Source organism: Equus asinus, chromosome 13 (assembly GCF_041296235.1).
Source record: "Equus asinus isolate D_3611 breed Donkey chromosome 13, EquAss-T2T_v2, whole genome shotgun sequence".
Lineage (NCBI taxonomy): Eukaryota > Metazoa > Chordata > Mammalia > Perissodactyla > Equidae > Equus > Equus asinus.
The window spans coordinates 30,635,336-30,661,843 of NC_091802.1; the positions used below are offsets into that span (position 1 = coordinate 30,635,336).

The window sequence follows — 26,508 nt, forward strand, 5'->3', positions numbered from 1 at the left end:
TAATTTATTTTTTTAAAGATGATTCTAATGGCCTCCTTTTCTTTTCTTTTTTTTTTGCAGGCTGTTTTTTGGTGAGGAAGATTGGCCCTAAGCTAACATCTTTTCCAATCTTCCTGTTTTTATTTTCTCCCCAAAGCCCCAGTACATGGTTCTATAACCTAGTTGTAAGTCCTTCTAGTTCTTCTATGTAGGGGGCTGCCACAGCATGGCTTGATGAGTGGTGTGTAGGTCCACACCCAGGATCCCAACCAGTGAACCCCAGGCCACCAAAGCAGAGCATGCAAACTTAACCACTATGCCACTGGGCTGGCCCCTGTTCTTTATTATTTTAATCAAATTTAGAAGGAAAATTTAGCCAAGCCCAAATGGAAAAATGGTTTGTTAAAAAAGAAAAGCCACAAAATAAATACCAGAGACTAAATTTCAGGGCCTTTAAAAGTACAAGTGCTTAAGCTGCCGCCTGAAGATTCTCATTCAGAGGGTCCCAGGTATTTCTATTTTTTCAGACCTCCACAAATAATTTTGATGTTCAGCAGGGTGAGACCCACTGAGATAGACATTCATCATTATCCTGTCAAATGATCTAATAAACACTCTGTCTGATCAGAAATAGCAGTACAAAGAAAACTTCCATAATTAGAATTTTTTTACCCTAATAAAATATGTTCCTACTTGTGGGTTTTTCCATTTCCATTTATTTAGCTGTACTCTGACAAATTTGTAGCCTTTGTACGTAATCCAGAACACAGAAAGGACAGCTTTTGATAAATACGTGTGGTTCTGTACAATGTAAGGAAAAAATATGGCATAGGAGTGATAGCCAGGGGTTAGCAGGAAGAGGAATAAAAGCAGAAAAAAATGTCATCTGCATGTCACTCAAAAAGTATTGATGGAATTATAAGGATGATCTCCCACTGTGACCAGCTGTGGCCCTTTCCTAAGGAATAGAAGTCTCAAATAGTCTCATGAGATTAATATGCATATTTTTCTTTCTTTTATAATGCTGGCATTGAGTCATAGGGAGTTATTGTTAAAGACTAAAGAGTAGAAAGAAAAAGCCAAATAGAGCCTTGTCCTACCCAGCTTAGCTTCCAAAGAATATAATGAAAAAGATGGTCGATTCTTTGAAAAAGTATTGGCGTTAACTAGTTTTCATGATGACTATGTTTCGAGACCATCATTTCCCAAAGTGTGCTCTTTATAAAAAATAGTTCCTCAGAAGGCTAGAGGTATTACTTGAAGGGGTTCCTTGATGAAGTACATTTGTATTGCAGGATTTAACCGAGGTAGAGAGGTTTCTTTGAAGGACTTCTCAGGGCCTTTGTGAATTGCCAAGAAAAGAATATAATATGAAATATGAAAACCTTCTCTTGGTTGATGGAACATACTTTGCAAAACACTTCCATAGACCATGTGATTTCCAGTAAGAGCTAAATAAATGTTACTTATTAAAGCAGGGAAAAATTAATACTGGGTATTATGGTCCTAAATTTACATTACTTAATTTGTATTTGTCACCTAAGGAAAATTAACTTTCATGTGAAAATTATGAGATAATATATAGAAAATTCAACAGCCTCTCCAGACAAACCCTTAGAACTAATGAGAAAGTTCATTAAAGTTTCCAGACATAAGATCTTTGCCGAAAAGAAAATTGCTTTCCTATACACCAATTGCAAACAATTAGAAAATTTAGTTTTAAAAATACCATTTGTAATAGGACCAAAATATACACACTATCTAGGAATAAGTCTAATAAAATATGGTCAAAACTTCTACGGAGAAAACTTAGTCTTTATTGATAAAGACATAAAAGAATTCCTAAACGAATGGAGAGGTACCATGTTTGTGGTTTGGAAGACTCAATGTGGTAAAGATGTAAGTCTCCATCTGTCACTCCTTTTGCTTCCTAATTAAGATTTACATTTTTCTTCTTACCCTTTCATTCTCTTGTTTCTTAGAATATCCACAAATGAAGAAGGTATTAGCTCTTTCATTGTTAGAATTCTGCCTGTCTTAGCAAGCCTCTAATGAGACATGTTTTAGCGTTCCATCTAGAGATGCCCAATAATAACCTGGGGGTTGTTTGTAAGGTTTCCAGTATAGTGCAAGAAGTTCTTAAACATTAGTGTAATATCAGATTCCATGAGCGGCCTAGGCAATCTATTTGTGTCTTCCAACTGCTGGATATCTCTTTGGTACCTTAGCTAAAAAGAACTTTTCTTGTGCTCCAAAGTGCCCAGTTTAACTTACAAAATGGAATGCAGTAGATGTAATGAAGGCAGCTTCTTGGCTCCCAACAATACTCCCAGTGGCCACATTTGTGCTACATTTCCTCTGATAATTGACTCGACCCTGCGTCACAGAGGTGGGCAAGTGATCCAGGCTGGGTCGGTTCCAATGCCTCATTCCTCTGGCCTGTGATTGGACCAGGTAGGGGACACTTGACCAACCCTGGGCTGATCAGTCTTTCCCGATGGAGGAAAGAATAAAGCTAACATGAAAAGAGCAGAAGAGATAAGAGACCAGTAGTTTTTGAACCCCTGGCTCCAGTCACCCCTTCATTTGAGTGGGTTGAGGATATGAGCCAATAAAGGTCCCCTTTTTTGCTTAAATAAATTCAGTATGGCTTGCTGTCTCTTACAACCAAAGACTCTTCACAATAAATAAGCAGGTGGAAGCTTCAATTTCCCAGGAGTCTACACAGGCTGCTAGTCACACAGCCAGAAGTTATTCAGGGAAGCTGAAACACTACAAGTTACAGGAAAAGAAATTATTAGAGGAAGGAGATCTTACATAATGGTGGGAGGAGCTGGGGAAGTGAAGGATCAGGAGGAAAGTTGGTGATCAGAAGAGAGGTCACCATTTGGTCAATCATAGAAGTTAAGCACATCCAGCACTGAAATGGCATGGCTGAGGCAAGGCTCGTGAGAGGTCAGTGGGCAGCTGTGCCTCTGGGTAGCTAGCACCTTTGTGGATCACTGTCAAGGATCTGGTGGTGAGTTGAGGGCCACTGTCAGTCAAGAGGGTCAGCAGTTGGAAAGAAGACGTAGATCAGGAGGAGAGAACAAGGACAGGCTGGAACCCATGGGCACCTTTGCGTCTATCTGCAACCACTTCTAACCACAACAGTCTTCAGAAGGCAACAGCTGCTGCTCCACCTCCACCTTCTGTCTCGCGCACATTCCTCTTTGGACCAACTCCTGCCTGGACCTGTACAGGGAGAGAACTCTGGGAAATGTAGATCCCAAGTTATTCAAGTTGGCACAGTACAAACTGCCCTAACCTTTATCCAGGCAGCCACACACTGAGAACTTCCTGTAAAGGTTCTCCTGTAAAGAAGGAGAACCAGATGCTACCATGCTTGACTTGACCGGGGCCTCTGCAACAGTCTGACCCCGAGCTGCCAGCTGCGCTTCGCCTTGGGCGATTTTTCTCACACCTTCCCAGGTTCCTAGCTCTGCAGCCCTCTTCTCTATACCTAAGCACCTTCGATCCTCCTCTCAGATCTGTAGGCTTGGCCCTGCCATAATTTTTAGGACTGATTCCAACTTTAGAACAGGAAGGTTAAGGATGTGTAGTCTGCTGCCTGGCGACATAGCACAAAGGTAAGTTTGCTCCGAGGTCAGCTTTGACTTCTTGCCCCTGCCCTGGGTTCTCTTGGCTGGCTTCTGCCTTGCTCCAGGAGCCAGAAATGCCATTTTGATTATCTGCTGAGCATCCCCTCCAGGGCTCCCAGGACTAAGTGCCTGCCTAGCTTCGTTGCTCCCCAAGCCCCACCTGAGTCCTGCCTCTGAACTCCAGCCGGAGCAACAGCTGCTACCTGCAAACGCGCTTTCCCAGATATCAGCTCCTACAAGTTTGATTTCTGATTGCGGCAAACCCATGACATGCTTGAGCAAGATTCTCCCAAGCCATTGTGAACCCCTACATTGTTTGTGCAGGTGACTTGTTCTCCAGAACCAAAGGGTCACCTGTTTGTTGTGCATAGCCTCGCACCACATATTCACCTCCTTTTCAACTTTCACTAAAATTGAACTCTCCCTTGATGACAGTTTCTGTGCATACTCAAACAGCTTCTTCAGTCTCTTTTTTTGTGTAGAGGACAAGTGGACCTGTTCATCCCTCTAAGCCCAACCCGGCTGAGTTCGACATTCAGTTGTATTTCATTTTCTGGTTGAATTTCTCTTCAGTTTGATACCGGCGGCAGCAGCTGACTTTCTGTTCCAAAGAAAAAGCTATTGTGCTTATTGTTATTTTGTAATTACCTAAGGAATGTTGCTGCATGCCCAACCATGAGCAAAGGACCAGAGTCGAGGTGAGATGGAATACCGATCATTCACTCAACTCATTCCCATGTGCGAGGTGTTTAAGATGCCTGTCTTGGCAAATGACAAATGAATGCATGTCACAGATCCTTGGGGTCACTCAAAGGTATTTTAAGTGGTGAGTGGCATCCAAGAATGCCAAGGGTGTTAATTTATTACTGCTCTGTTGCTACCCTCTATCCTCCTCTTGTCATATCAGATGACCCTGATGCCTCCTATTTTACTGAACAACTGCTTATCATCAATTGCCCTGCTCCCTAGATTCTGTGTTCTGCCTGCCAAAGTAGACCGCCTCCCAGCACTCACACCTGTGAGCTGCATTCCCAGGACATACCCTGGGTGGGTGTGTCAAGTGTCAGGTTCCCACCCCTTCCAATGTGCCTTGTTTCTTCAATGCTCTGGAGCAGGTCGGCTAGGATGACCATCATTACCAATAACACATTGAACACTGGTTGTACTGAGTCAAGGAAATACTTTTAAATACTTCTGCTTGCTGCAGGGAAATATATCAAGAGAAAATAAAGGCATCAGTGAGATAGCTTGGCTCATTAATCATCTCCTATGAGCCATCCTAAATTCTAACAAGTTGAGTGGGGTTATCACTGACTACATGATAGCCATCAAATTGGGCTGTAGTTCAAACATATGATCCAATGGCACTTCCATGCACTCTACTCCTCATTGGACTCCTTGTGTAATCATTGTGCAGAGTCCATCTAAGTCCATTTTGCAGAAGTTGGAGCAGCACACTTTTGTTCTTCTAGGTGATTGCAGATTTTATAATCTTTTCTCTTAGCATGTTTTGTGTGTGTGTATGTGAGGAAGATTGCTTCCTCTTTTTGCTTGAAGAAGATTGTCACTGAGCTAACATCTGTGCCAATCTTCTTCTATTTTGTATGTGGGATGCTGGCACAGCATGGCTTGATGAGCAGTGCTAGGTCTGCATCTGGGATCTGAACCCACGAACCCTGGGCCACTGAAGTAGAGCGCACAAACTTAACCACTATGCCACCGGGCTGGCCCCTCTTATGATGTATTTTTTACCACAATTCTGACTTATTTACTGCTGAGTCCTTGGTCAGGAGCCCATTGTCCCATTTTAGTAGTATTCTTTTAAGAAAATGAAGTGTATTTTAATTTTTTTTTAAAGATTTTATTTTTTTCCTTTTTCTACACAAAGCCCCCTGGTACATAGTTGTATATTCTTCGTTGTGGGTCCTTCTAGTTGTGGCATGTGGGATGCTGCCTCAGTGTGGTTTGATGAGCAGTGCCATGTCCACACCCAGGATTCGAACCAATGAAACACTGGGCCGCCTGCAGCAGAGCACGCGAACTTAACGACTCGGCCATGGGACCAGCCCCTATATTTTAATTTTTTATTCAATGAGTATTTTAATTTTTAAAAGATCCACTCTACCATGAGCATATTGTGAGTCCTGCCTCTGATTTGTGCCCTAAGGGGGTGTGCGTGTGTAGCAGATAGTGGGGGAGGGGGTGGCGTGGAATGAATATGGTCCTTGGAGGAGAAGCTCTATTCTAGGACTGATAACTGTGATGTTTCCTAAATGGCAAAAAAACAAAAACAAAACGGGAGAGGCTGCTAGTTGGGATAACCGTGAGCCAGGTTTTCCCCTTAAGACTCAACAACACCTTCAGCTTCCTCTAGTTTTCTTCCAATGGAATTTCAGCTCATTCTTGTTCTTACTCCGGGCAAAATGGAGCTATTCCTTCTTTTCCTGACCCTATTTTGGCTAGAGGCCCTGACACTTTCCCCCGAAGCCTCAGAGCCTCTCCTAAATACCTGTGGTAGACCAAATAATGCCCCCCAAAGATGTCCACATCTTAATCCGCAGAATGTGTGAATATGCTACATTACGTGGTAAAGGGAACTTGGCAGGTATCGCTAAGTTAGGATCTTAAGATGGGGAGATTATCCTGGAATATCTGTGTGGGCCCAATGAAATCACAAGGGTCCTTATAGAAGAGATGCAGGAGGGTTAGAGTCAGACAAGGACATGTGACTACAAAGCAGAGGTTGGAGTGATGTGGGGCCGTGAACCAAGGCATGTGGGCGGCCTTTAGAAGCTGGAAAAGGCAAGGTAACAGTTTCTCCAGAAAGAAGGCAGCCTGACCCATATCTTAGCCCAGTAAAACCCATTTTGGACTTCTGACTTCCAAAACTGTAAGAGAATAAATCTGTGTTGTCTTATGCTGCTAAATTTAAGGTAACTTGTTACAGCAGCAATAGGATACTAATACAGTGCCCCAGCCAGCATTGTCTGGATGGTAGAGGCTGAGGGGTTATCTAGAGCTGTGCTGACAATGTGGTAACCACTAGCCACATAGGGCTGTGGAGCGATTGAAACATGGCTAGTCTGAACTGAGATGTGCTGTAAGTGTAGAGTACCCACTAGATTTTAAGGACTTGGTTAATGTCTTGGATACATTGGGTTACCTAAAAAACATTATTAAAATTACTTTCACCTGTTTATTTTAACTTGTTTAAACCTAGCCACTAGGAAATTTAAAATTACACATGTGACTTGCATTATATTTCTACGGATCAGCACTGCTCTAGAGATTTGTATGAATCTCACTACCGCAGTTTTTGATGTCACTGTGAGACCCAGCTGAGTGGCGGAGACCTTCTGCTTCTAGTGCCCCTGGTTCCTGTTGAGTACTCCTGGACGCTGCTGGAAGGGCACCTGCCCTGAATCACCCTGAACCTGTCTAGCTTGGGCCCTGGCTTCCCACCTTAAGTCTTTCAACCTTAAGTTTTGCGAGCTGGGGGCCAGCTTTAAGGAAAAGAACACAAAATCAGGCTTGGGTCTTGGAGCAATCTGTGCAAGGGCGGGACCTTGAAGCTTAAGCTTCATTAGCCTCATGGTCTGTCTGCCTCTGCCTTCTCTCCCAAATCTCCCCTGGGGTGGCTCCTTTCTCCCAGTCTCTAGTCTGGGAGATCCCCACTCCCAAAGGGATCCTACTCTGCAAAGATCTCTCACTAGTTCCTAAGACAACAACCAAATTGGCCACTATTGCCCTTAACCCAGGCAAAGGGGGTTAGACCTGAGCTTTGGAGGATCCCACATATCACAAACACAACAGGTGTATGAGGGAATGTAAGGGGGCCCGTCAGTGGGGATTTGGCACTCAGGACTGGCACGGCACACTCCATAAACCCTAAACATTTGTTCCCATCACTTACACTGTTGAGGTCCTAAGAAATTGCTTTGTTAGCATTTCTCGCCCTATGTCCTTGGAACAAAAAGGACTGAAATCTAATGCCATGAAGGTTTCTAAGTTGCAGTGCTGCTAACAGAGAGCTAGACACTGCTTCAGAGTGCAAGGAGGAGGAAGCACTTAAGAAAAAAAGACAAATCTATTAAGTTGTCAAATCTTTCATCTCAGCTGGCATGAATGCAGTAGATTCTTGCATAACAAGGTATCTTTTCCCAGTGGTGCATAGTTCTGGTGTTTGCAACAGTTGCAAATGACAGCTAAGGAATAATTTGTAACATTACATAACTCATGTAACTCAGATTTGTATAAATGCAGGTCTAGATGCAACACTATATAAACATTATATGAATCGTCAACTAGATGCACATTGAATGCTAGAATTATAGTTCTTTATAAAAATTTTAATAAGATGTAAATTTTCCAACAATTTAGATATTAATTTCAGCTTTATTTAAATAATTTTGAAAATGAGTACAAGTCAAGATCACCATAGAGATAGAAAATACAAAAGTGGAGCTCAGAGAAGAAAAAGGCTGAAGGAAAATGAAATAGAACATAGTCTTCTTAAATGTCTAAAAACTGGAAACAATGGGAGGGGCAGACTTCTCTTGAGTGTGACCCACTTAAAGTTTGCAGACAGGACTTTACACATTCTTTGTTTAATAAAGATTTCATTACTAATCAAATGAAAATGAACAAAAATATCTTCCAACCCACAATTTGAAACCTCAGATGAAATTCCTGCAACTTCATCTTCTTCACTAAATGCAGACTTAATTATTGACTAAAACAATGAAAACAACAAAAGAATTATTCATAATAAAGTCATAACTCAGAAAGCCAAATGCAATTCTTGCCTGTCCATTAGCATATGAAGAAAATTGCATTTATAAGAGCTGCAATTGAATGTGAAAACTGAAAAACCTCTGGAGCTTTACTACGCTTATTGGATAGAGATCCTGAAAAATGGCTGTCACATTCTGACAGCGTAAATATGTTCCCAGCAAAATGCAATTCAATTCAAATTAATGATTACAATTTTCCATTGCCTGAACATGGCAGAAAATTTAGTATTTAATTTTACAGCAAAATTATTTTAGATAGAGAAAGAAATTGTAGAAATAGTTTTTATATGTTTTTACATCCTAGGTAGCAAATATTTTGTTACTGCTGTGACAGAGTTCTATAACCAGTCCACAAGATCAGTTTGGGCCAGTTAAGGTGTTTGTGCCTGGAAACACTTAGGTTCTTGACTAAAGTGAAATATCACTTGTGCACACAAAAAAAAAATGCATACGCGACTATTAGAATTAATTTTTTTAAAGACTGAATAAAGGGCCAAACAAAAATAGTATTCAACAGAGACAAATGATGTTCTTAAATGATGTAGGATGTCCTTATAAAATAATATTTATCTCCAATACTTAATCAAACATGATGCTTTTTGTGGCAATGACAGCTCAAAATTTACAGAAAATAATGGAAATTTTCTAGGTTTCGTAGAAATTATTTCAAAATGTGATGCGAAAATATTCAACACATAATATAGGTTTAAAAATGCATCAGATGATCACCATATAGAATGGAGAATGCAAAATGAGATTATTAATTTGTTTTAAAGTAAGAGAACTCATACACAACATATTTAGAAGTAAATCTTACTCAATTTAATTAGATTATATTACAAACTATAATCAAAAGTAGTATATTTCTTTTTCTTTATTATTATAAAAGTAATATATTAGATTTCAAAAGTCATGCAAACAAGTAATATATATATTGATGAACCACCAGAAAGAAAAAAACCCAAGGAAATTGAAATTAATATTCCCTGAGTTTACATTTCCAGTGATAATTACATTCAATCGTATTTGCTGTTTTGCTGGCTTTCACTCATTTAAAAACCACAGCTTTATGGATTTTTTTTATTTTGTTGTCATGAAAGTATGTTCTCTTTGTTGTGATGAAACTAGTTAAAGCAGAGAGTTAGGATGTGTTTTATTTAATCGTTTGCTAGCTTGATTTTACACTTTAATTATTTAGACATATGGTACATGAGTCTCTATTTGTGTTGTTACCTGGGCCCAACAAACGTTGGCAGGAAGCCTGGTTGCCACCCACCAGATCTGACTTCCTCAGGTGTGGATCCTCAGAGCCTCCTGGAGCTCGCTGTGCAGCCACATCAGTTTGCCAAGCCCTGGTCACCCCAATCCCCAGCTTCTTCCTCAACCTACCTAGCCCGTTGTTGATGTACCAGTGCGTCTCAGGATCAAGTGCACGTGTGTAATTACAACAGAGTTCTGAAAGTGTGAAACGTACTAAACCAAGCATGTGTGCGGAGTGGCCTCACAGGCGAACTCAGAATACTCAGAACTCTTTTACCAGCTGAGGAAACCATCCTACTCCTTTCTCCCACCCTCCAGACTCCCAGGTCACCAGTATTTGGTATTTGAGAACTGTGAGTACCAGTCTTGTGGGAAGTGAAGAGAGATTTAAGTTTATGCTAATCTTCCCCTCTCAAAGCCTAATTACTTAAAGGCCATTGGTCTGTGTGAACTCCTACAGCTATTAAGAGTTAGGGAAGTTACATATTAATTATTCAAATGATTGATCTGCTGGATGAATTAGCCCCTCACCTTCCCGTCATGTCCCAGCCTCTGAGGTGCTTTCCCCATTTGTCAGCCACTGTGTACCGTGGGATGCAAGCTGTCCCTAATTGTTGGAGCAGTACATCTGCTGATCCAAAAAATAAGAAGTACATGCAGATGGTAACATTCTGGGTTCAGTTGCTTAGAAGATTTCTCGTGCATTACAGCACTGCTCCTTTCTATTACCACAGACCCTCAAGGGTAGCTGCGAAGGGAAGAATTTAGTGGCAATCTGTGCCCACATCCAGATAAGGGATGGACTGCTCCAGGCTCTTTCATGTCAGAAGAGCCTAGAGTCTGTGGGGTGGGATTTCCCTGAGAGCAGTACTTCCATTCCTCAAAGACAGCCTGGGAGAGTGAAAAAACAAACACACGGAAAAATAGGACAACTGAAGCCTGACGAAATAAGCTGGTACCTTACCCACCCCAGGGCATCTTGTGAGTTCAGCTTTGCTGGGTCTTGCAGAAAAATCACTCACTGTTTCTCTGTCTTTTATAGAGACATGTTTTCTTATTATTCCATAAGGAGTGGCTATGTATTGTACAAACTACAGGAATCACAGATAAGCAAAATAACATACAGCTAACTGCAGATGAGCAAAGTAAAATATAATAAAACAAAAATCACCTGTAATCCTACCCATACTATCACTGCTACACTTTGCTATATATCCTTCCAGTCCTGTGTTTGTGTGTGTGTGTGTGTATGTGTGTGTGTGTGCATGTGTTTTAGTAAAAATGAGGTCATATTGTAAATGTTATTTGACAGTCTGCCTTTTTAATCAACAATATTATGAAGGCTTTTCATGGCTTCAAATTTTCTGCTTTATTACCGTTATTATTGAAAATAAATTCTCAATATATGGTAGCTACTTTTATGTGCCATGCACTATGCTAAGAGCTCCAATTAAGTCATGTCATTTAGTCATTTCTGTGACTCTAGGAAGTGGATATCATTATCCCCATTTCACAGATTAGGAAATTAAGTCTCAGAGCTTGAGTAATTTAAAATATGCCACAAAAGTGGTAAGTGACATCACAGATTAGAGCCCAGTTCTGCTGAGAAAGCTCAGGTTTTTAATCAATACGATAAGACTTCCGCTTAGCATCATCTTCTAATAATCTTTTGAGTAAAAACAGGGATAGATCAACAGGTAGTAGGTGAATCAGGCAACTGACAATCAAAAGACATACAGAAACAAATGTAAGTATAATCAAGCATATCATCATATACATGGATGTGCAGGGGTGTTTGTAGATCACAGAGATATAACGATACAATCCAGGATCAAAAGAAGGAAAATCAGAAGTGAGAGTGAGGTCAGAGGAAATGACATGGAGAGTGTTTTTCATCCTTTCCCTGTTGAGGAGAGTTGAGGACATCTCTGAGAAGTAGAAACTACCCTTTATCTCCTTTTCATCCTTATAACCAATCTTCTTCAGTCACATTTGGTGGCTCCCCTTCCTTGTCTCACCCACTAGCTGGGGATATTTCCCAAGGAAGACCACATTCTTTTCTTTCCTTTTCTCCCTCAGGTGTCTCAGGCCTCCGGATAGCCTACCTCTTATCATCAGATGATTTTCAAGTCAATATCTAGCTCTCCCAGAGTTATCCAGAGTTATCCAGAGTTATGCTTCTGCAGCTCCAAATGCCTGTGGATTGCTCTACGTGCATATCCCAGTCATTTCAAATTCAAGATGTAGAGCTCAACTCTCCCCTCCAAAATTGATTCTCCTTCTCATCCCTCAATTTCTGTTAGTGGCATTATTGCTCTCTCACTCTCTGGGCTCCAATCTCAACTTATCTTTGATCATTCCTCTTCCGTAGCCCACTTCTAAGCAGCTCCTCCCCGCCACACCTTGCTCAGAGAAGTAAGCCCTAGCCTTTCCTTGAGCATAAATTGAAGGGCGGTAGCAGGTATAAGCCTGGGGTCACACATTCCAACAGGATTCCATCACGGGTGCATCTGACCCACCACAAAAGGGAAGAGAGAACACGATGAATATCTTTTGTTTTGGCCTGCCCAGTGTCCCTTCTTCTAGTAATGGAATCATCTCTTCATTTGGAGAAGACAACCCTCCCCCATTATCCATCCACAGTTTTCAAGTGGGGCTGACTCACTTCCCAGCTCCAAAAGCCTGGGCACCTGAATCAGGCCAGACTAATCAGAGTCAGAGAGAGTGGACCAGGAATGGACATGTGACTCAATCTAGGCCAATGGAAATCATTCCAGGTACTTTTGTGGAACAGAGTGGGAAGAGATTCTCCCTTTTTTTTAAATAATTTTTTCTTTTCTCCTCAAAGCCCCAGTACATAGTTGTATATCCTACTTGTAAGTCCTTCTAGTTCTTCTATGTGGGATGCTCCCTCAGCATGGCTTGATGAGCAGTGTGTAGGTCCATGCCCAGGATCCGAACCAGTGAACCCCGGGCTGCCAAAGCGGAGTGTGCGAACTCAGCCACTATGCCACCACACTGCCCTGAGACTCTCCCTTTTATAGTTGATGGAAAATAATTGTGAAACTGCTGATGGCTATTTCTGTCGTGACTTGGGAGGCTGCTAGCTGAGAATAAGGACCAGACAGAAGAGAGATGGAACACTGAAGACATCTTTGACTATCTAGATCCAACCGTGTTTGAAGCCAAACAACCCCTACACTTACGTGAGTCAGCAAATTCCCTTTTCTGCTTCGGCCAATTAAAATTTGGTTTATGTCATTTGCAACTGAAAGAGTCGTGTAGTATTCTCAGGCTCTTCACAAACATCCTGTTTCCTTCTTTCCAGACACGTGATGGGAGTATACTTCCATATCCTCTTTGAAGTTAGATGTGGAACGGGACCTGCTTTGACCAATGACATGGGAGCAGATATTTTAAGAGCCAATACAAATTCTCCCACTTCTTTCTCTCTCCATAGCAACCAGCGGTACTCCAGTTGGTGTTTCTCACGTCAGCCTGGTGTCCAGAGTGAGAGTAACGTGGAACAGAGCCCCCAGCTGACCTGTGACGGACACATAGCATGAGAAAGAAATAAACCTTATTTTTTTCAACTACTGAGATTTTGGAGTTTTTTGTTCCCACAGCTTAATTTAGGCCATCCTGACCAACTCTAATGCTGACTAGTTTAGAGAGGAAAGGGATTGTTGGTTTCTTAATCTCTGTGTCGTTGTATATAGCACAACAATGTGAATGTATTTAATGCCACTGAACTATACTCTTAAAAAAGGGTAAAATGGTCAATTTTATGCTAAATATATTTTACCTAAATAAAAAAAATATCATCAGCAGGCAATCAGATGTTTATTAGGGGCCTAGGAGGTAATTCTATGTAAATGGCTTTGATGGCCAAAAACATATTCTTTCTTGCATTCATTCGGCAAACCTTTACTGAGCACCGCCTCTGTGTCCATCACCATGCTAAGCACTCGAGGTACAGACACTTCTGACCTGGAAAAGCTTCCTTCCAGTCTGAGGGCACTTGTCACAGCTGTTTGCCATCCCAGCCCCACCCCTCTCCCCCTTTTAGCTTCTTCCTTTATCAGCAGACCCATCTATCACCCTCATCAAGCAGTAATAGCTGAAAGCCGTTGTAGCCATTTAAGGAACACTTTCTGTAATCTTTTTGCCCTCCTCCTCACTAGCATGGTGATGAAGACAACAAGCTCTGGGGTCCAGCAGGCCAGGTGCAAATCCCAGCTCTGCCACATGCTAATTTTGTGACCTGAGGCAAGCTACTTAATTTCTCTGTGCCTCCATCTCTTCGCCTATAACATGGAGGTACAAATAGGGCCTGCCTATTATGATTGTTGTGAAGATTAAATGAGATATTTTGCATAAACGTGTAGCCCAATGCCTGGCACAGAGTAAGTGCCGAATAAACATCAGTTACCATTGATTAGTTGTTCTAAGCTCCGGGTTTACCCTGTGACAATATTGGCATATCCAGGCCACGAGTGGAAGTTACAGTCAAGGATTCTGTACCCCAGACTCCTCCGTGCTCTCCATGCACTCACACTTATATACTTACGGTTTGGCTCACACTTCTTGCCTCTCTCTGCAGGGACCATTGCTGGTCCACAGCCACTTGGGAGCACCCTCGAGTTAGGCGCAACCTGTTCTTCCTCCTGACAGGTGGCTCTGTTCCCAGCCCACAGAGTTCAATGAGAACCTTTCACTTTCACATCTAGCCAGAGCTGGGAACTGGGTGTGCCCTCCCAGACGCTTGGCCAGAAGCTGGTTCCCAATGGTTACAAAGCAATAAAACCAAGGCCAGCCCGTCAGGGGAAGGCTTCTAACAGCACAGGATCCCAGCCTCCATGGAGGCAATTCCAACAAGTGTTTGTAAGTGTGGCTGGGTTGATATTTTAAAGTTCCCCCTCATTCTCATCAAATTTCCAGAGGGCCTCCCTGCATACCCCACCCTTTGTGAACATGAGTAACCCTCCCACAGAATCAGAAAACAAAGTTGGCGAATACAGCGCGGTTACATGCAAAACTACTGCTGGGTAAACAAAGAGATGGGAGGGCATGCTTGCAGAGTACATCTGTAGAGTAACATGATTGTGTGTTTTTGTCCATCTTTTTAACAGTTTTTAGAATTTCCATTTTTCAGGTTAACGTGCAATGAGAACTTGGAGTCACTCAGAGGAAACCTGAATGTAAAATCCTTCTAATAATTTTCTTCCAGTCATTCATAGTTATCTCAATTAAATCTAATTTCAATGATTTTTTAGCAACTGGTTTTTATTGAGAAATTCCAAAATATCTCATTTGGATTTTTTTCCTTCTATTTTCCTTACTTTTTAAGAAATTAGCAGACAATTTTTTAGAGCAGTTTTAGGTTTACAGAAAAACTGGTAGAAGCACAGAGGATTCCCATATACCCCCTCTCTCCAAGAACACATTTTCTCCTATTATTAACATCTTACATTGGTGTGATATATTTATTATAGTTAATGAATCAATGTTGATACTGGGTTATTATTAACTAAGCGCCATAGTTTACACTGTCTCATTCATTGTGTCATACCGTTCTATGGGTTTTGATAAATGCATAATGTCATATACAGAATCAGACAGAATAGTTTCACTGCCCTAAACATCACTTGTGTTCCACTTACTCATTCCTCCCTTCCCTCCCTACTAACCCCTGGCAACCACTGATCTTTTTACTGTCTCTATAGTATTGCCTTTTCTGGAATGTCATATAGTTAGAATCATACAGTATGTAGCTTTTTCAGACTAGCTTCTTTCATTTAGCAATATGCATTTAAGGGTCTTCCATGTCTTTTCCTGACTTGGTGGCTCACTTCTTCCTTTCAGCTTTATTGAGGTATAATTGACACATAACATTGTATAAATTTAAAGACTACATGTTGATTTGATACATTTATAAATTTCAAAATGATTCCCACAGTAGTATTAGCGGCTACCTACATCCTATCACATGGTTACCATTTCTGTTTTGTGGTGAGAACATTTAACATCTTCTCTCTTAGTAACATTCAGATATATGACACAGTATTATTAGCTATAATCACCATGCTGTGCATTAGGTCCCCAAACTTGTTAATCTTATAACTGGAAGTTTGTAACCTTTCACCAATATCTCCCCATTTCTCCCACCCATAACCCCCTAGTGGCTCATTTCGTTTTATCATTGAATAATATTTCATTGTATGCAAGTACCGCAATTTGTTTATCCATTTACCTATTGAAGTACATCTGGGTTCATTCCAAGTTCTGGCAGTTATGAATAAAGTTGCTATAAACATTTGTGTATAGGTTTGTGTGTGGACATAAGTTTCTAACTAATTTGAAACCCCGCCATCATCAAAATACAGAACATTTCTGTCATTCCCCAAATTTCCTTGTGCCCCTATGCAGTCCATCCCCTCCTCTGCTGCCAGTCCCTGGCCACCGCATCTGCCCTTTTTTTTGATGATATATATTAGCCCCCCCCCGCCATATTATTTTGAAGCAAATGTCAGATAAGTTATCGCTTATCTATAAATACTTTAGTATATATCTCTAAGAGATAAGACCTCCTTTCAAAAAAAACCGCAATGCCATTATCACACAACATAATAATAATTCCTGAATATTATCAAATATGTGGTGCAGATTAGGTGCACAGCCTATACACTAGTTAGAAGCCTCCAAGGGCTGGGGAAAGGGAGAGAAATGGAGATCGTGAGCAGATCAAGAAAGCAGTATCGATTGCTAGCTCCACAGAGCTTGGGAGCATTCTGCTGCACCCAGTTGTCCTTCCCTTTGCTAGATGCTAGGTACCGTCCCCTCCCAGTGTAGCCAAATTTAGGAAATAAAAAGACAGAATGCTCCACTGAACAGCTGAATTTGAATTTCAGATAAGCAATGGATACTTTTTTAGTATAAGTATATCCCATGCAATACTTGGGGCATACTTATACTAAAAAGTTATTCATTGTTTATCTGAAATTCAGATTTAACAGGAGTCCAGTACTTTATCTGGCAACTCTACCTGTCCTGCTTCCCTGCCTCCAACTGACAGTGGAAGGGCAATCTTTGGGCCCTAAAACACACCTCAGCTCCATGTGACCCTACCTCAGGTGCAGGTAACCACTCCCCAAGTCTAGATATAGAGCCTTGTTGTAAGCCCAGGACATCTAGAGAGCTGGTAACTCAGAAAGCAAAGAAAGCTCCATCTGACCAAGGTGGGACTGGGCCCAATGAGCTCAGAATCCCCCAAAGAGTTAGGACATCTCCCAGTCCCCTGCCCTCATCCTCCCGGTGGACAGACTGGTTTCGGAAGCCCTCCTGTATTTCCAGCTGGTCTGGCTGCAACATCGCCAACAGAACCGAACCTAAAAGTGCCCTCTGCCTTTCAACGGGTTCTGAAAGGGAATAAATTAAAACCTAATTCCTCTCTGATACCCTGGGATTGAGCGCTCTCTCACGCTGTTGTACAAAGTTGCTCTTTGCTGGGTAAAGATCTAAGTGACTGTTGTTAAAATGTGAATTAGGTTTCATTCTTCAACCCCCCTTTCGGGAACAGAAAAACTTCAACTTGCTCAGACACATTGTATCAAATGGCAACAGGATCTTGCCAAGCACTGTCCTCCTCAGAGTTTATTCTGGGTGTAACACACGTCTAGAACATAGTGGTGAGCCAGGCTGCGAATTCATCTATGTGGGAGATTGCCAAAGGCAAGAAGGCCTTATGCCCCTCCTGTCTCTGGCAAAGAGCGCTTTACCTGCCATCACAGGTGCCTGCACTTGGCAAATAACATTCCACTTGACATAGTTGTTCTTACTGTGATTCTATTTGCTGGGAAATATGTCATACATACAGAGGAATAAATAAAACATGTACGTACAGTTTAATGCGTCCTTAAAAATTGGACGCCCATATAACCACCACCACCAAGTACAGAATAGTACTCAGCCCCCAGAAGTCCCTTGTGTACCCTCTCATCACATTCCCCTTCTCCCGCCGAGATGGCCACTATCCTAGTTTGTGGAAATGATTTCCTTGCTTTTCTCTTTAGTGTTACTGCTACTTGTGCTCTGCTACACAAGCCCCTGTTTTTGAACTTCATATAAATGGAATTATATTGTATGTATTCTTTGTGGCTTGTTCCTTCCTCATAGTTGTTCTTAGGCTAGTGATGTTTGTGGGCTTGTGGATACAGGAGTATGCTGTCTTCACAAAAGTTATGGCCTTGAAGTCACACTGACCAGCTTTGGCCTCCTACCTCAGCCACTTACTTGCTCACTGTGTGACCTCTTTTCCTCCTCTGTAAAGTTGACACAAATTATACCTATGGACATGAGCACGTCAAAAGCAGGAAGTGTACTTCCTTTGTCTTTCTGTTCTCTGCAGCTCATGGGGCCTGACACCTGATGAATCTTGGGTGAATAAAGGAGCTGCCTGGAGATGATGTAGGTAAGAGCCTAATACCACACCTGACTCATAGCAAGTGTTCAATACATGGTAGGTAAAATTATTATTGCCATCAGTGTTGTTTATTTGAATATGTACCTGCCTATCGTAGGCAGCCTCTAAAATGGCCCCCAATGATGCCCACCTCCTGGTATTCTTGTACTTGTACATCCCTTGAGTATAGACTGGATTTATTGAGTTGCTTCTATCAAACAGAATGTGGCAGAAGTGAGGGGATGTCACTTTCAAGATTCGATTATAAAAGGTCATGACTTCTGCCTTGAGTCCTCTTTCTCGCTGTCTCTTGGGTTGCTTACCCTGGGGAAAGTCAGTTGCCATGTTGTGAGGTAGTCCTGTGGAGAGGCCCATGTGATGAGGGACCAAGGCCTTCCAGCAACCATGCAAGTGAGCTTGGAAGCATATTCCAACTACAGGGAGCCTTCAGATGAGACTGCAGCCTCAGCTACAGCTTGACTACAACCTTGTAAAAGAACTTCAGCCAGAGGTACCCAGCTAAGCCATGCCTGGCTTCCTAACCCATGGAAACTGTGAGATAATAAGTGTTTGTCATTTTAAGCTAGTACATTTTGGGGCAATTTATTACACAACAATAGATAAATAATGCACTGTCTTTTCTTGGATGAAAGGAGTGCTGGCAATTTTTAGAGCGGGTGGCAGCCAAGGAGATGCACTGTTCAGATCCCCATTTAAGGGGATCTTAAATGCCCAGATGCAAGGAATACAGTTAACTGACAGCCCTTGGGGTCCAGCCCAGCTTCCAAGCTGAGATCATGCTTTTCTTGGAGTGCTTTCCCCAGCCAAGGGTTGAGCTGAGGTAGCTGTACAAGGGCCTAGCCATCTCTACCCAATGGAGGACCTCTTCAATGGGCAGTCTTTGCTTCAGAGCTCCATGCTGGGCTGGCAGAGACTTTGACAAGTCTGCAGTGGGGCCTTGTCTGTCCATGAATGTCACTCTTCAATAAACCGTTTTCATTCTCAACCCCATCCCAACCTAGGATTCCTAGATAACCCATTCTGCTACCAAGGACAACACTTGCTTCATAGACACCCAAGCTTCCTAGTCAGCCCAGACCTGGGTCCATATACAGACTCCGTCCCTTGCTAGAGTTATGACACTAGGCAAGTTGCTTAACCTTTCTGAGTCTTTTTTGCTCACACAAAAATGGATGATAAGTACTATGGGGCTAAATGGGATATTTACAGAGTGTAACAGAATGCACAGCACATAGTAAGTGCTCGATAAAGGGTAACTATTGTCTATCCACAGACCACACACCAACTAGCCACTTTATGTTTTCCATAAAGTTCTATTGGAAATTCGTGCAATGCATCATCTATTGTATCTATAGTAGACCTTTGACATTCACGAGGATTACACTCGTTATCTTTATGAAACCCCAAACTACCAAATGCCACCATGCACATGCTGTCACCCATAAAATGAAAGAAAGTACAATGCAAAATTATATGTGACTCTTTTACATCCCTAAGAGTTCTATAAATAAGGAACTAGAACTTTTAAAGTTGTTAAGTTATGCCAAAGCAATTTGGTGAATCGTTTCTCCTGTTTGCGCTGGGCCTGATCACATCAGAGGGCTGAGCCGCCTCTGAATGCTGCCCTTTTAGTAAACCCAGACGTCTGAAATTTGACATGTCCACGCCTGTTCCTCCCACAGTCTGCCTCACTTTGATAAATAATTCCAAGCCAGGAAAGGGCATCCATGGCACCTCCGCCTCTCATTCCCCACCTCCAATCCAATGTTTTGTCTATCTGTTCTCCATTCAGAATGCCCTCAGTCTGTGCACCTCTTTCCTTCTCCACCCACACCCCCCAACCTCTTCTCTTTCAAGAGCTTCCTAACTGGCTCCCTCTTGGATTTAGAATAAAGACCAGGCTCTTTATCAAGGCTTGAAGGCTCTGCATGAGCTGGCGCCAGCACCCTCCACAATCTCGCCTTCACTCCCCGAACAGTCCCTCCCTGTGTCAAGCTCACTCTTGCCTTAAGACCATCCCACAGGCACTTCCTGTGTCTAGAACTCTCTTCCACCCACTCTTTGCATTGCAGGCTCCTTTTCCTCCTAAAGGTCTGAGCCTAAACATCATCTGTTAACTGCTTTCTAAAGTAGGATCCACCAGACACAGCCTCCTCCCATTACTCTCAACCACAGCACCCAGGTCATTTCTTTTGTTGCATGCACCCCACATTGTCATGACATTTATTTGCTTGTTGAAGGTTTCCCTCAGTTTGTTGCAGTTTCTTTGAGTGCAGGGGTCTTACTCCTTTAGTTCATTGGGTGCCAAGCCCAGTGCTGGCCACAATACAGCCTGGATAAATACCTGTTGGATGAATTTTCTAGCTGAGACTATCACTTTTATTTTTCACAATTATTTTCCCTCTATTGCAAAAGCCATACCTTTTCATTACAGAAAAGATTAGAAAGTACAGCCACACCAAAATAAAACCATGCTATCCCACATTTAGAGATAGCCATCATTAGCCTTCAGAGATAATCTCCCAGGGCATTTTCAACGCATCTCTATCTATCTATATATGGGGATATATATGCTCCCAGTTCCTTCGACTTCCTGTAGTTACTCTTCCAACAGCCAAACAAAATGTCTTGGTCCCCCATGCGACACGCTGAGGGAAATCAAGCCTACTGGAGGGGCTATAATGGAGCTGGGCATCCTAGGAGGAGAAAACATTACAGATGGTGGTATTCAGTGACAAAAGCCTTTGGGGAGGCCCTTGGAAGTGTAGGGGGAGGGGCAGCTAACATAGAGACTTGCCCAAAGCTGAGGGAAAAAGAGACAAGTTTGCCTCACAATAAATGTGTTTGACTTAGTTTATCCCATCTTAGCCAATTTTAGGATTCCCAGCAGTTCTCCAAACAGCCCATATCGCTGAACTGACCCCGTCATATTTCAGCCAACCCACCCAGCAAGGTGCTAAGGTGAGGCCCACAGGCTTCCCTCACAACACAGAGGGAACACTTCCCACCAAGTGAGTTTAACTCCAGCCAAACTTAACTGAATATGGGAAAAGTTTGATTTCCTAGGAGCCCTCAGAGCTGTTTAGAATATGTGGGTAGCAAAGCAGAGTAGGGCAGGGGAGCCGCCAGATCATTTCATGACCAAACCAGATGGACAGGACTCGGCCAGGCAAGTTTTCATGTTTTTCACCTCTTTTACAGGGAGATTAAGTAATTAGCCCAGAGTGACACAATCAGGAGTAGAGCTGGCATTGGAACCGAGTCTGTCTGGCTCCAGGACCTGAACTCTTTCTGTGCATCAGAAAGATGGATAGAAAAATAACATCAGCATTGCTGAGCTTCAGGGCTGTTTATGGAGTGAGTGGTCCCGTGTTGTTGTTAGAAAATAATGACTAACATTTATTGCATTGTGCTAAAATTCTTATGGACATAATCTCATTTACTCCCCCAACAACCCTACAAGAAGCTCCTATTGTTGTCTTGCTGTTGCAGAAGAGGAAGTTGAGGTATATGGAATCCGAATAACAAGTCCAAGGTCACACAACTAGTAATTGGCTGAGCTAGGATTCAAACCCAGAGACTCTGGCTCCACAACCCATGCATTTATGCCCCATGCTATGCTCCTCCTACCAGAAACTGGGGCCAGCCGCAATGAGGCACTAATTCCAACAGTTCTAAAGCCCTGTCCAGGGGCAGGAGGAAGGACACGACTATCCAGATGATCAAGGCATGAGCTTTAGAGTCAGGCAGTGCTCAGTTCACATCGAGCCTGGAGCGCTCCCCTGGGGGATGGCCCCCAGTTCAGCTTTGAGCCTCCTCTTTTCCACCCAAAACCAACTTTGGCTGTCACCTCCTTTCTGCCATTTTCCAGGACTGCAATGTGAACACCCAGAGGAACAAAGGTGCCACAACCCAGCTGGTCCTATATCCTGTGTCCAGCACTGCTCCATCTTTTCTTCACCCAATGTCAACAGACCATACAACTCAGCACCTCCTCAGTTTCCACAGAAAGGATGCACGCACCCACACTCACCACAGGGGACAATGTAAACTTCCCTGCAGATTTCAGAGCAGAGCTGGGGAAGAGGACGACAGCCCACAACTCACGGAAAACAACCATTCCATTTTACTCTTCATTGCTTCCCTCCAGGCGATCACTTGTTTATTTGTCACCCCACCCTCCACTGCAGCCTTTTTCCCACACATCCCCGATCTGGGGTGGCAGGTGGTGGCTCAGAGAGGACTTCCCTCTTCTCCACGTCTTTTCTTCTCATGCTTCCTCACTCACCCCCTGGACACACACACGTTCCTCTTGGAGTCTTGCTGGGCTGAGCCACCACCTTTTCTTAGCCAGCAATCCTTGGGGTACCTACCTCCAGTCCAGGTGGTTTGTTAAATATTTATTTCAAGTAAGTGCTGCTCTCTCTCCCTGCTTGGAATCCTGGTTAATACATTAGCTCCCTCTACCAACCCCCTGCGCTGAAGCTCTTTAGAAAAAGGAAGACTGGAAATGTCTAGCCAGAGCTGTTGTGCCTGTCCTGGGGGGTGGGGTGGGTGGTTCAGCTGCTTTTGCCTGCGCTGGCCTTTCCCCTGCTCGCTCCCTTTCGAAAGGGCACTGGTTTCAAAGGTCTCAGCAAGTCTGCCCTGAGCTCCTATTCTTCCGTCTGTGAGTTTCTAGCTCCTCCTAACAGCAAGAGGAATCTGTCTCTGGTGAAGGCTGCCGAAGGCGGGGGCAAGAAGCTCTCAGAGAGCAACTACCTTGAAGAACCTTCCCTGAAGAACAAGCTCATTCTCTCCCAAATTGGAAAATCCTCACAGGGTGCCAATTAGTCCAGAGGGCACTTGGAACTTAACCAGCCTAAAAGCTAACGACTCTTAAAGGGAAAGCGAGCAAGGAGCAAAGGCAACCTTCGGGGCCCCTTGGCAGCAGGCGGACAGCTTTTAAAGAAAAAGCACAGGGTAATAATGAGCTGTTACCCTGGTGGAACACTCTGGAATATAATGTTAAAATCTATCATCAATTCAAGTTAAACGCAGTCCTTTTTCCTCCAAAAGAGTACAGATTTCATTGCCAAGTTCTACACCCATCTCCTTTACCCTGGAAGTGAAATATCTATTCTGAAAAAGACGTAACATCAGAAACCTCCTGAAGTCCATACGTAAATGGGTAATTGGACCTGCTGAAGGTTAATTATTTATTATCGTAATAGAATGGCCCAGGATGGTGACATGTTTCTTTTTACTCTCATTGGCTTTGGGATACACTATATATATGTATCCATATATATCTATGATTCCTTTTGAGACAGATTTGCTATCTCTGTTAGGCTTTGCCTAAAACAACACTCAGCTTTATTTGTTTGCTTCCCGCAGGTGAACAGCAACTGACTGGAGTAGTCCAGAGGTATGCAGACCGGCAGGAGGAAGCTGGCTCGCCCTGTGCGATCTCAAAACTAGATGGCCGCCCCTCAGCTCGCTGGAGAGACGGCTGCGCAAGTACCTGAAGCTTCAGTCCAGGGTGAGTTAAGGGGAAAGAGGGGATCTTGCAGAAACTGGCCAGATCCATCACACGTGGTTGGCAGAGAGGAAGTGCGAGGGGAGATCTGGTCCAAAGAGAGTTCTGTACCCAAGGGACATCAAATTAAGCTACGTCATTGATGATGCTGTTTAATTCTGGAGAGAGTCAACTGGGAATAGCTCTTTGCTTTTGAGTCTGTCCCTGATTTTTTTGTGTTCATTTTTTTAAATTGAAGTATAGTTAACACACAATATTGTATTAGTTTCAGGTATACAACATAGTGACTCAACACTTATTTACATTGCAAAATGATCACCCTGATAAGACTAATAACCATCTCATCATACAAAGTTATTATAATCTTGTTGGCTATATTCCCTATGCTGTTCATTACCCCCTTGTGACTTATTTATTTTATGACCAGAAGTTTGTACCTCTTCTCTTTATCTGTTTTGCCCATCTCCCACCCTCTCCTCTCTAGCAACCACTAATTTGTTCTCTGTATTTATGTGTCTGTTTCTGTTTTGTTTTGTTTGTTCACTTGACTTTTTTTTTTAGATTCCATGTATAAGTGAAATCATAGGGTATTCTTTCTCTGTCTGGCTTATTTCACTTAGCATAATACCCTCCAGATCCATTCATGTTGTCACAAATGGGAGGATTTCATTTTTTTTATAGTGGCGCACTGGCCTATTGTGTGTGTATATGTATATACACCACATCTTCTGTATCCATTGACCTACCGATGGACACCTAGGTTGCTTCCATATCTTGGTTATTATAAATAATGCTGCAATGAACATAGGGGTGCAGATATCTTTTTGAATTAGTGTTTTCGCTTTCTTCAGATAAACACCCAGAAGTGGTGTTGGTGTATTGTATGGTAGTTCTATTTTTAATTTTTTAAGGAAACTCCGTACTGTTTTCCATAAACAGTATGGTTTATGGTTGCACCATAAAAATTGGTTGCGTCAATTTGTATTCCCATCAGCAGTATATGAGGATTTCCTTTTCTCCACCTCCTCACCAACGCTTGTTATTTCTTGTCTTTTTGATAATTCTGACAGGTGTGAGGTGATATCTCATTGTAGTCTTGATTTGCATTTCCCTGATGATTAGTGATGTCGAACATCTTTTCATGTGCTTCTTGGCCATTTGTGTATCTTCTTTGGAAAAATGTTTATTCAAGTCCTCTGCCCGTGTTTTAATTGGATATTTTGTCTTTTTGATATTGAGTTGAATGAGTTCTCTAGGTATTTTGGATATCAATGCCTTATTGGATATATCATTTGCAAACATCTTCTCCCATTCAGTAGGTTGCCTTTATGTTTTGTTGATGGTTTTCTTTGCAGTGCAAAAGGTTTTTAGTTTGATGTAGCCCTATTTGTTTATTTTTGATTTTTTTGCCCTTGCTTGAGGAGCCATATCTAAAAAATATTTCTAAAACTGATGTAAAAGAGTTTACCACCTATGTTTTCTTCTAGGAGTTTTATGGTTTCAGGTCTTACATTTAAGTCTTTCATCCATTTTGAGTTTATTTTTGTATATGGTGTAAGAAAGTAGTCCAGTTTCATTCTTTTGCATGTGGCTGTCCAGTTTTCCCAACACTATTTATTGAAGAGACTATCTTTTCCCCCATTGTGTATTCTTGCCTCCTTTGTCATAGATTAATTGACCATATAGGCATGGGTTTATTTCTGGGCTCTCTATTCTGTCCCATTGATCTATGTAGTCTGTTTTTGTGCCAATACCATACTGTTTTTTATTTTATTTTTTTAAGATTTTTTTGAAATTTTATTTTTCCTTTTTCTCCCCAAAGCCCCCCGGTACATAGTTGTGTATTTTCAGTTGTGGGTCCTTCTAGTTGTGGCATGTGGGACGCCGCCTCAGCGTGGTTTGATGAGCAGTGCCATGTCCGCGCCCAGGATTCGAACCAGTGAAACCCTGGGCCACCTAAGCGGAGCGGGTGAACTTAACCACTCGGCCACGGGGCCGGCCCCAACACTGTTTTGATTACTATAGCTTTGTAGTACAGTTTAAAATAAGGGAGTTTGATGCCTCCAGCTTTGTTCTTCTTTCTGAAGATTGCTGAATCTAATTTTGACTGCTGACAAATTCTAATGGCAGGAAAAAGCAAGCACCAGGATTGCTTCTAAATAGCACAAGAAAATATTGCACTCTCTTCACTGCACCAGAAATGACCACTTTTTCTGAGGAACCAAAAAGCATGATTCCCCAATCCTAACATATTTTAGATCTGAGCCCCAAAGTCTCTGTGTTTTCACCAGATTTGACTTACTATAACTAAAGTACATTCTAACACAACCTTCTTTTGACTTGGCATTTTGCTTCTCTTTTTCAGAGTGGTATTTTTATTTTAAAATATTTTCTCAGTGGTTTCTTTTGCCCAGCCCAGATGAAAATAGGATTTGACTTGAGCTTTAGCAAATTAAAACAGGTTATTCTTCTAGGAGCAGAGTTAAATGTGCTCCCAAAGAGATGCCAAATGCCACTGTATTTTTGATCGCAGTTCTCTCAAGAGAGCCTGTAAGTAGTTCTTGGAGTAGAAAGGGTAATCTGCAGAAACATAATAAACTGGGAGACGTTTACTGTGCCCCAACTCCCTTCTTTTCCTTTACACTTGAGGCAACTAAATTGGAAGTTGAATGACATGAATCCTATAGCTTTACTTGGAATTTCCTGCGGCTGACACTACAGTTTTCTTTTTTGTTGCGATCAGGAATGCTGATGAAGCCAAATCGAAGGACACAGTCTCAAAGTACATTTGAAATGCTTTTTCCCTTGGCAGTAATTCTTCACTTCTCTGGGCGTATG

The 26,508-nt window shown here is 42.3% G+C and overlaps 2 long non-coding RNA genes across 10 annotated transcripts in view; one reads left to right on the forward strand and one right to left on the reverse strand.

Annotated features, from left to right (window-relative positions):
* LOC106837981 (uncharacterized) overlaps positions 1 to 26,508 on the forward strand; it is a 54,253-nt gene that overhangs the window by 7,740 nt on the left and 20,005 nt on the right. For 7 of the 9 annotated variants that reach the window (XR_011493766.1, XR_006512450.2, XR_011493769.1 and 4 more), the window contains exons 3-4: positions 18,081 to 18,143; positions 23,529 to 23,673. This is a non-coding gene — a long non-coding RNA (uncharacterized lncRNA). Of the gene's footprint in view, positions 1 to 60; positions 10,988 to 13,133; positions 13,263 to 18,080; positions 18,144 to 23,528; positions 23,674 to 26,508 lie in introns of those variants that run through there. The other 2 variants (XR_006512455.2, XR_001399752.3) reach the window with 2 other exon arrangements.
* Positions 11,752 to 23,319, reverse strand: LOC139040036 (uncharacterized). The gene is made up of 2 exons (XR_011493770.1): positions 22,529 to 23,319; positions 11,752 to 13,217 (listed from the first exon to the last, which is right to left on the reverse strand). It is a non-coding gene; the product is annotated as an uncharacterized lncRNA (long non-coding RNA).